The 10,862-nt window shown below is 39.7% G+C and overlaps 1 non-coding gene across 1 annotated transcript; it reads right to left on the reverse strand.

The window, feature by feature from the left end:
* Window positions 1-4,751: 4,751 nt before the first annotated feature.
* On the reverse strand, window positions 4,752-4,858 carry LOC131686472 (U6 spliceosomal RNA). Its single transcript, XR_009305128.1, has one exon. It is a non-coding gene; the product is annotated as a U6 spliceosomal RNA (small nuclear RNA).
* Window positions 4,859-10,862: the final 6,004 nt, after the last annotated feature.

Consider the following 10,862-nt stretch of genomic DNA (forward strand, 5'->3'; position numbering starts at 1 on the left):
GAGAAATGAAGGATATGGGTTAGATTAGGATATTTGTCGTTTCAATAAAAACGTAGATGAGAGACGTATAGGGAAGATCGCGACTTGCCAGGATATCTCGAACTGGAACATCGGGCGGTCTACCTCGGGCTCGGAGGAAATTCTTTAACTGAGACCTGGCGCCACAATACCCGGCGCACACCCAGACAACGTGATCGATGTCGTGATAACCCTCATTACAAGCGTACCGACTACTCTCTGTGAGCCCAATGCGCATCTAATATGTAGTGTTTGGACATAAGCCGGGACATTACACGTATGAAATCCCGACCCACATCCCTGAACCAAGGCTTCGTAGATACCTTCGGGATAATCGAATGTAGCCATCGTCCAAGTTCCCCGTTGCTCCACGAGTTTTACCAACTGTCGAGTGTCCTCTGATGACAAATACTGAAAAATTCGTTGAAGCAAATTGGTCTTTCGTAGATGTCACCTTCTAATGCGCCCACCTTTGCTAAAGATAGATAGAGCAATGAGAGGGGACCCAAAAAAGATAATCTGGTAAGATTTTTCAGATAACTTGCGCAGAGACTCCCGTGTCTTCCCCAGAAAATACGGGAATTGCTTTTTAGGCTTCACCGCACGAAGAGCCTCGATAGGCTGTCCGAAATGATGAAGTAGTGATCTGTGGGCAGAGTAGAGTGACAGGAAAAAAATTAACCCCTATCGGCCCACCCCTGAGTCGATTCCTAGTCTCACCAGGAGTACTTGCACCAAATTTGAAGCGAATCGGACAAGTCTAGCTACCGGACCAACATGCCTGAAGTTTGTATGAGATTTTTCGACAATTTACATGGAGAAAACCCACTAACTCGCATTTTTGCCACTAGGTGGCACTGTATGCATCGTATTATCACTGTAAGTGAAAATTAGAAAGATAATTTAATTGTCTACAACTTTGTCGAAGACTACTTGTCAATCCGGCTTTGTTAAAAGAAGTTATTAAACTTTTAACGAAGTGATGTCTGAGTCAGTTTTCCATTGGGCCTAGCAGTGTCTGGTTGTGTATCAGTACTCGATTCCCACAAACTAAATTTTTTTGTGCAATAACCATTAGATTTAGCTCAATAGTATGTTCAGAAGAGTTGCAGTAAATAATACGAGTCATGTTTTGGTTAGAAAATTTTAGTTCCACATTGTGCCGCCTAGAGGGCGCCAACACTAACTTTTCAACGGAAAAAGATAGATATTAGGTGTTTTCTACAAAGTTGTAGAGCAGGAATTTTTCAATAATTCTTCCGAACATTTTGATACTCTATCTCTCTTCTATGAAAAGTTAGTGCTGGCGCCATCTATGCGGTCACAGTTGGAACTAAAATTTTTCTACCAAAACATGACCCGTATTATTTACTACAATTCTTTTGAACATACTATTGAGCTAAATCTAACGGTTATTGCACAAAAATGTATAGTTCGTGGGAATCGAGTACTGATACACAACCATGCACAACTAGGCCCCATAGAAAACTTACTCAGACACCACTTCGTTAAAAATTTAATAACTTCTTTTAACAAAGCCGGATTGACAAGTAGTCTTCGACAAAGTTCTAGACAATTAAATTATCTTTCTTATTTTTACTTACAGTGATAATACGATGCATACAGTGCCATCTAGCGGCAAAAATGCGAGTTAATGGATTTTTTCCATGTGAATTGACGAAAAATCCCATACAAACTTCAGGCACGTAGGTCCGGTAGCTAGACTTGTCCGATTTGCTTCAAATTTGGTGCAAGTACTCCTGGTGGGACTAGTAATCGAGTCAGGGGTGGGCCGATTGGGTTTTCGAAAATTCATTATTTTTCTGGGCAGTCTAGGGCAGAGTCTCGAAGATGCCAAGGGTGTACTGAATAGCAGCTAATTCTGCGACGTAAACTGAAGCGGGATCATTGAGCTTGAATGAAGCGGTGATAGTACTATTGAAGATACTAAAGCCAGTGGACCCATCGAGATTTGATCCGGAAGTGTAGAACATTTTGTCACAGTCGACTTTTCGGAATTTATCATAAAATATATTGGGGATCACTTGCGGGCGTATATGCTCCGGGATTCCACGGGTCTCTTCCTTCATGGATGTGTCGAAGAATTCAGTTGAATCAGAAGTATCAAAGAAACGGACACGGTTGGGATTGTACGAAGAAGGATTGATGCTCTGTGCCATGTAGTCAAAGTACAAGGACATAAATCGGGTTTGAGAATTAAGCTCGACGAGCCTCTCGAAGTTTTCAATCACCAACGGGTTCAAAATGTCGCATCGGATGACCAATCGATATGAGAGTTACCAAAATCTATTTTTTAGCGGGAGAACGCACGCCAGCACTTCGACACTCATCATATCGGTCGAGTGCATGCAACCCAAGGCAAAGCGCAAGCAACGATACTGGATTCTTTCCAGTCATATGAAGTGTATGTTCGTAGCGGAGCGGAAACAGAAAAACCCGTACTCCATCACCGACAATATCGTTGTTTGGTACAACCTGATCAGGTCTCCTAGGATGGCCCCTACCATGTTCCAGTTATTTTCCGGAGAAAATTGATCCTTTGTTGGCTTTTTTGTTTCAGATACCTAATTTGACATCCCCAGGTACCTTTATAGTCGAACCAGACACCGAGATATTTGAATGTGAAGACCTGATTGATCGTTACATCTATTAATAGAAGCTGGAGTTGCGCCGGTTCACGCTTCCTAGAAAAGACAACCAATTCAGTTTTTTTCCGTGGAGAACTCGATACCCAGCCCAAGCAGACAAATTGTCCAAAGTATCTTGTAATGGTCCTTGCAAATCGGCAGCATTGGACCCTGTAACAGAGACCAGCCCGTCGTCTGCAAGTTGTCTTAGCGTGCATGAATTGGCAAAATAATCGTCAATGTCATTCACGTAAAAATTTTAGAGTAGGGGACTTAGACATGAGCCTTGGGGAAGACCCATGTAGCTAAATCGCAATGTTGTTAAATCGCCATGCGAAAAGTGCATGTGCTTTTCAAACAACAGGTTTAGCAAAAAGTTATTTCAAATTGGTGAAAGACCTTGGTGCAGCTTCTCTGACAGAATATTGATAGAAACTGAGTCAAAAGCCCCTTTAATATCCAGGAAGACTGATCCCATCTGTTCTTTGTTAGCATAGGCCATTTTGATTGCTGTATAAAGCAACGCAACCGAAACCGTTCGTCCCTTTGCCTTTGCGGAAACCGAATTGTGTCTCTGACAGTAAGCTATTTGCTTCAACGCAATTGTAAAGGCGAAACAAGATTCATTTTCTCGAACAACTTCCTAATACAGGACAGCATTGCAATCGGTCGATACGTGTTGTGGTCGGAGGCTGGTTTTCCTGGTTTTTGGATGGCGATGACCTGCACTTGTCTCCAGTCATGAGGGACAATGTTACCCTCAAGAAACTTGTTAAATAAGTTCAACTAGCGCCTTTTGCAGTGTCAAGCAGATTCTTCCGCAAGTTGAGTTTATTTCTGTCTAACCCTGGGGCGTTATTGTTACATGATAAGAGAGCAAGTGAGAACTCCACCATCGAAAACTGTGTTTCGTTCGCGGTATCGTGAGGAGACGCGTCGCGTTTTCTGTACCAGGATAGAGTCCGGACACATCATCTTGGCGGAAGCGAAAAGCCAGTGGTTTGAATATTCCACGTTCTCGTTGGTACTGTTTCGGTTACGCATACGTCAAGCCGTACCCCAAAGAGTGCTCATCGCTGTTTCTCTCGTTAACCCGTCGACGAACAGGCGCCAATAACTGCGTTTTTTAGCTTTCATTAGACTCTTCATTCGCCTTTCTAACGACGCGTACTGTTGATAGCTAGCGGGCAACCCGTTTTCCCGGAAGGCCTTATATGCAGTGGACTTCTCCGCGTACAGCTCTGAGCACTTTTTATCCCACCACAGGGTGGGAAACCGTCCATGGGTATTCGCGCTGAGTACTGGTTTAGTCTGAGCTTGATTCGCGCTGACGAGAATCAAGCCAGCCAAAACCTGTACTCTTCCTCCGGAGGAAGTTCTTGAGTGGATTCGATTTTAACGGATATCGCGGTCGCGTAATTCGTCCAATCAATGTTCCGTGTGAGTTCATACGAGACATTGATTGTTTCTGATGGTCTTGAACCGTTAGTAATTTAAATTACGATAGGCAAATGATCGCTACCGTAGGGATCAGGGATCGCCTTCCACATACAATCTAACTGTAACAATGTCGAGCAAAGCGGTAAATCCAAGCACTCGCGCGTGCTGGTGGTGTAGGAATACTCGTCATTTCTCCCGTGTTTAAGATGGTCTTGTTGATATTGTCGCAAAGATCTTGGATCATCACGAAGACAGCCCCATACCGTACCGTGCGAGTTAAAGTCTCCTAGAACTAGCCGCGGTGCCAGTAAGGATTCCGTGATATTACAAAGCGTTCGGTTCCCTACCGAGGCTCTGGGAGGAATGTAGATGGAAGCAATGCAAAGGTTTTAGAACTTGACAAGCGACAATTTCAATGCCTGGTGTCGAAGAGAGGTTGATTCGGTTGAAAGAATAGCACCTTTTAATCCCCAAAAGTACTCCTATGTAAGAGTTTTCTCGATCCAGACGAATTATATTAAAGACGTGAAAGTTGAGATTGACATGGGAAGTTAATCAAGTTTCACACAATGCGAAAACATCACATTATAAACTGTTTAGTAAAAATTTGAAGAAATCGATTTTCGGGAGGATACTTCTGCAATTAAAAATGTGGAACGCTTCACGATTTTGCGTGTCATCCTTGCGCAGGGCCCATGCTAATCTTCTCTGTATCGTTCCAATTTTAGTATATGTCCAGCCGAAGCTAGGACATATTATTAAGAATACACTGATAACATAGTAAGAGCATGTTTTTGTCAACATGTAGTACTCTATGTTGTAGCTCCATGTGTTGGCTTTCGAGTGCACAGAGTGCAATGAGTATCATTTTTTAAAGAACTAGAAAACGAGAAAATATCTGCACTTTTTCCAGACTGCGGGTGAAACGGACATATAGTGGGGTATGACGGACATGTTGCAGAAATGATGATTATAACACAAAATATTAAAAAAAAATTTCTAACGGATGTTTTGAATAAATTGTGGTTCTTCTTAACATATATGTTCAATTAGAGGTGAAAAATAACGTTTTGGGGTTTGATTTAGAGTTGCAGCAAATGATGTTTTTTATTATAGTTTATTGCAGTTGTCACAAAGAGAGCTATACAATCAGCTCCAATGATCAGGCACAATCACTTATACAAAACTAGAAATTTATATATTAAATGCGCAATTGGTAACATCAGTTTCTCCATTACACACAGCCAGAGTATGGGACCTGCACAAAGTCGTCTATCTTTTCCAGGTTCTAGGAATTCCGTATTTAACCTCGGTCACATTAGCGTTCATCCAGCAGTATACTGCATGCGAGACTTCAGCTAACTGGATGGTTCTCCACGTTTGACTGCTAGAATTTCGTTTCTACACGCGAGACATTCATATAAGGATGAATCCTTGATGAATCAATAGAACTGATCAAGATTGCCCGTCTTGCCTCACCACTACCTATATTTTTTAAACATTCACGCAAAATCATCTTCTCTGTTATTTTCCACAAAGATGTCACTTGAGAGTTCTTCGAAATAAAGAAAAAAAATCCGTGAAAAAATTGATTTTTTCCTCGATAAACCTTAAAATCGGAAACTTGAAAATTACGTCCGCACGAAGCTGCACTACTGATTATCAATATTTGCTTAAATTGTACACGTTTAGCAGTATTCAAGTACTACTAAGTATTTCATAATTCAAGGTTATCCATAATGATGGGGTACACATACAATACAATTGAAGTTTTAATGTTATATCCCTAAAATAACCATGTGTCCGTCTTACCCCACCTATCCGTCTTACCCACAGTTCCCCTATAATAAGTTCATTGTAAGACTTTGAAGTTTCAAACCCCGTTTTACCCAGAGTAAAGCGACTCCTTGACATCCATAGACTTGATAACGAAATCAGGAAAATATCGTTCAGTCAGCTTCAGAATTCAGGTAAAATAGAAGATGATGAAGTAGTAGCAGTGAAGAAGATTACAAGCAGTAGTCAAAATACTGATATCTGTGTAAAGTGTTACGTGCACTCCACTAAGATTTCCGTGATCGTGTATATTGTGAAATAGTGGTAATTCTCGGTACGGAACTACACCTTGATTAATAGACTCCTGCTTTTAGTCGCCTCCTACGACATGGGAGCTGGAACCCAGTGGCTCAATTCTTGGCCGGATGCCACACGGCCTCTAGGCAGGTTCGTCTGTACGCATCGAAATTTGATAATCGAAACCCAGCAAAAGTTCACCGAGCTACCATCAGCCGAAAGTCTCAGCCAACAAAAATCCGGCGAAATAATGCCGATCATCGGTAAAAAGAAAACGGTGCGTAAAGTGAACATTCCGCAGCGTAATACAGCATACTGGAAGTTTACCCGACTCTTCCCAGGCTTCATTCGCCATTGAAAATATTTTAAACCGCCTCAACAATTTTAACCATAGCAAGGGTTGCAGTTGGAATTGGGGTTCCCTGTTTGATGTGTTTTTACCGCCGGAACAGGAAGTCCGTAGTGCAATTCTTAACCGGTTAAAACAACCAATATTGACACTACACCACACTATCGGATTATGTTCGGAGAAGAAAGCTGCCATTGAAGGACAGCTTCTATAGATGGCCGAGCAGCCGTTACCCTTATAATCCCCCCCACTGCATTCCAAAATACGTTAACACGAAGACAAACTTTTACTCATGCTGATTTATCTATGTAAATATTATATTTGTGTTCCTAGTGTGTCATAGTCGACATGTTGCTCATCAGGCTCATGGCAGTCGTGTCCGTGTAAATACAGGGTGTTTGATTCATGGTTAAGAACCTCTCGAGGGATGATTGACTGTCGTATTTGGAGAAAAAATCGTTCTACACATGCCATCAAATCTTAACCGTTACTAAGTTATTGAACTTTTTGTGTTGAAAGTTTCGTTGTCTTAAAATAGATCTAACTCAAAAAGTATACATTTGTATTTCAAATCTTTTAGATACATTGGATAGGTGAAAAAATTTCCCATTGAATAATGTCCTCACATGTTTCAGCTAATGAGGTTAAGTAACCTTTTCACAGTAATTTATTTAAAATTTAACAATTTGGATCGATTTTTCGATCATTTCGCGAAAATCTTAATAGTTAACATTACCATTTTAATAATTCAGATTGTTAGTCTTGAAGGGCTGCATAATGCATTCTTTGACATGATACACTTATCTTGTCTTGTTTTCATGTATTTGGGTTATTGAACTTGGATATTTTTATCTTATTTTAATTAAAATAGCTCTTATTGGAAAACTATGGCACTTATTGTACCTTTTCTTATTTTTATTAGAAAGCCAGGAAAATTTTGCAGAGAAAAAATACCTTTCAGTTAAGTGAATTTAGTATGCTTTTAGAAGTTAATTAGTTTAAGTTAGTGTTATTATTAGCATTTTCGTTATTTTCTTAAAATAGTAAGTATTAACATCACCATTATTATCATGAAATTAATGCATCTCGGCAAGTTCTACAATTCTTTCTTTAGCTCCATTCAATTATCTCTTTCCGTTCCGAAGCAAAATCATTTTTATCACCTCGTTTCATATGCAAAAACAACCATGGCGAACCCACCACATTTGTGGTTTGGCCATGCTGTGTTAATTATTAAATTGCAACGAAATGAAAAGCGATAGAGATAATGTGTCAAATAACAAGTTATAGAAAATGTTAAGGGGCACCAAATGAACAATAGTAACGATAAATTTAGTTGATTAATAATTAGAATAATTACAAAACTCCAAAAACGCTAATTTTGAGTTATTTTACTAGTAAAAAGTTATTCAGTACGCTTAACTAAAAGATATTTTTACATGCATCGAAAGGAAATTTTCTCAGCTTTCCATTGAAGCCTTGGAAATAACGATATAAAGCATATTTTTTAGATTAGAGTCTTTGAAGCACTTGCAAGTCGCTGACAGGAAACGTTTAGTAATGAAATTCCAAGAAACTACAAGAGATAGGAATATGAGGTTGAATAACAAATTATGAACCGTCCTAAAATCCAACTTTTGGATATTAGATATTGCTATGAACATAAATCATTATTTTCAGAAAATTATCAAAAACCTCATCAGAAAAACCGACTTTTAACTATTTTGCAATATAAAGATAATTACAATTAATTAACTCAAAGATATGAGAACACCATTCAATAGAAAATTTTCTCACCTTTCCAATGGAACTAAAAGATTTAAAATACAAAATCTACTTTTTTAGTTAGAGGTATTTTAAGATAAATAAGTTTTTTACGTTTTAGCATAACGTAACGGTTCAGATTCGATGGTATATAGTATATGGTATGTAATAGACATTACCGCAATTATATTGAACATAACCAGCTATTGGATAAATGAGAAGGGCACAATTGCACCACTAGGTGGATTAAAACAGGTTTTGTTATTGGTTTCGCGACGACTGGGGTGTTTTAATTTTGTTAGTTTTCGTAATAATCCTAAACTCATTGGATGCTATTGAGATCTGGCAAAGAACATTTTGGAATATTAATAGTTTCGATTTTCGCAACACTATTGATTCTCATCATATGAATGCCTCGGGTTGCAATCCATTCTTTCTCGCATCCTTTGGAAAATATGACATGTACATGTTTGGCAGCCACAGCACTGAGTTATGATGATAAACGGTCACACGTGAGCAATTTTCGGTTGGAAAGTCATGTGCGAAAAAATACAAGCTGTAAAAGGTAAACAGAGTAAAAGGCACCCGGAGCAAATATATTACAGTAGGTATACGTGATGAAAGCACTCCTCATTTACGGCATGTGTTGCACCATGTAAAGTACAGCATCTCAATGAGCTTATCGAAAAATTGCACCGTGCAAACTGTAGGTTTCAAGAGAAGCTTTTGTAAGGCAATAGTAGCATAGTTCCATAGCAAGCGAAAAATCTCCACAGTTGATGGTCCCTGATGGTCATAGACTAAGAATAATATATTTAATATCCGAACAAAGAGTACATATTTAAATGAAAGTAAGTTCACTTCACCTATCAGCTACAAGGAAGGTGGCTATTTATCAATACTGGCGAAGTGTTTACTAATTTAATACAAGGTTTTTGTGGCAACGCCGTTTGTGTTGGCTGAGAATGTTGTAAAGGTTAAATGGAGCGGGGCCCAGGGCTATGAGAACGGTGGTAGCGGGGGGGGGGGGGGGGGGGTGGTTGATTCAAACCCCCTCGATTTCTCAGAAAATTGTAAGACTTTCTGACTGTCGTACATATTCTGAAATATTAATTTTGACAGATCAATCTCATTCAACAGTTTTTTCAGAAAGGAGATACAACATGTTTCATTTTTTGCCATCCTCAAAACAAATATCATTGGAATGGTAAAACCGTGATTACAGTAACAAATGGGACGTGCATAACGTAGTTGGTAAATCGATTGCCTTGTACGCAGCTCACCTGGTTTCGATTCCCAACCTCACAGATAGGGTTAGAGATTTTTCCAAAAGAGATTTCTCTAACTCGAAAAGAGGCGAACGACCCTAAGGTTAAAACCTGTATAATCAAAAATTAATTTTTTGACGTAGGACTACGTCTTTGTTTTCGTTAGCACACGCGACATACAAATGCACACGCGATCGAACACGTTAACGTACAAATGCTCGAGTCATTCGCGATGACACACGTGATCGTGAAGTCCCTATACCCGCGCATACCTGAACCGTACAATAAATATCTCATTCAGAATCATGGCCCGCTGCAATTGGCCTAAAGTAGTGTTTTAATGAGCGCCATTGCCTGTCTCGTCTGCAGTTGTAGTGTGTGATTCTGACGGTAAGCCCTTCCGAGAACCTAGCTCTACAGCTCCAGTTGGACAACTCTCGAAAAAAACGGTGTTCATTACGAAATTCGTGCTAATAAAAAACTTCAAAAAAAAACTCTTTCGCTGCCGGTTTTTTAAGCGAGTTTTCCAATTAACATGGTTTTTTACCCGGATTTTCGAATTAATTCGGTTTTTACGTAGAATTTAAAATTGACGTGTTTTTTTCAAGCGGTACGCATCCCCCGCCTTAAAAATCCTGGGTGTTCTTATCATTGGTGTGGGGCTTATAAATGCCATTTTACGTTGCAACGGATAGCAAAGAAGTGATTTTAGAGAATAGATGTTTGTTGGCTCTAATCTAGAAATTGGATGGACGATTTTTTTGACGTAGGACTACGTCTTTGTTTTCGATATGGGGGTGCACTTTGCAAATTCAACAAAAATGGTATGTAACGAAAAGTGGTCCAATTTTAAACGCTTATAATTCAGTCATCTTACGGCAAATTTTCAATTTTTTTTGCGCATATCGCTCAGAAATACTTCTAAGAATAGATTCCAATAGATAAACCCAAAGATTTTTGATAGCATGGCATTAAAATTTTAAATAATGTTCAACATAGTTAAAATACCACGCATTTGCACACAGAAGGCTGCGCTTCCCTAGTCTGGCACGACAGATTTATGTACCTAACGCGCAACGCTTCTATGAATGACGTCATCATCGACTATTTAAAGAGCAGATTTGGTCGGGCAAGCTCAGTTGCCTCTTGGACAGCAAGCAGAGCAGATCACTGCGCTGCATGGTCCCACAGCCAGTGTAGCAGAGGCTAGCGTCGTAGTACTAGTTGTCTCTTTTGCACCACCCATCATCACCAGCGTTGACTCATTTTGCTTGGTGCGTATCTTCCATTCGTGTACGGACA

This window comes from Topomyia yanbarensis, chromosome 2 (assembly GCF_030247195.1).
Source record: "Topomyia yanbarensis strain Yona2022 chromosome 2, ASM3024719v1, whole genome shotgun sequence".
In the NCBI taxonomy this organism is placed as follows: domain Eukaryota; kingdom Metazoa; phylum Arthropoda; class Insecta; order Diptera; family Culicidae; genus Topomyia; species Topomyia yanbarensis.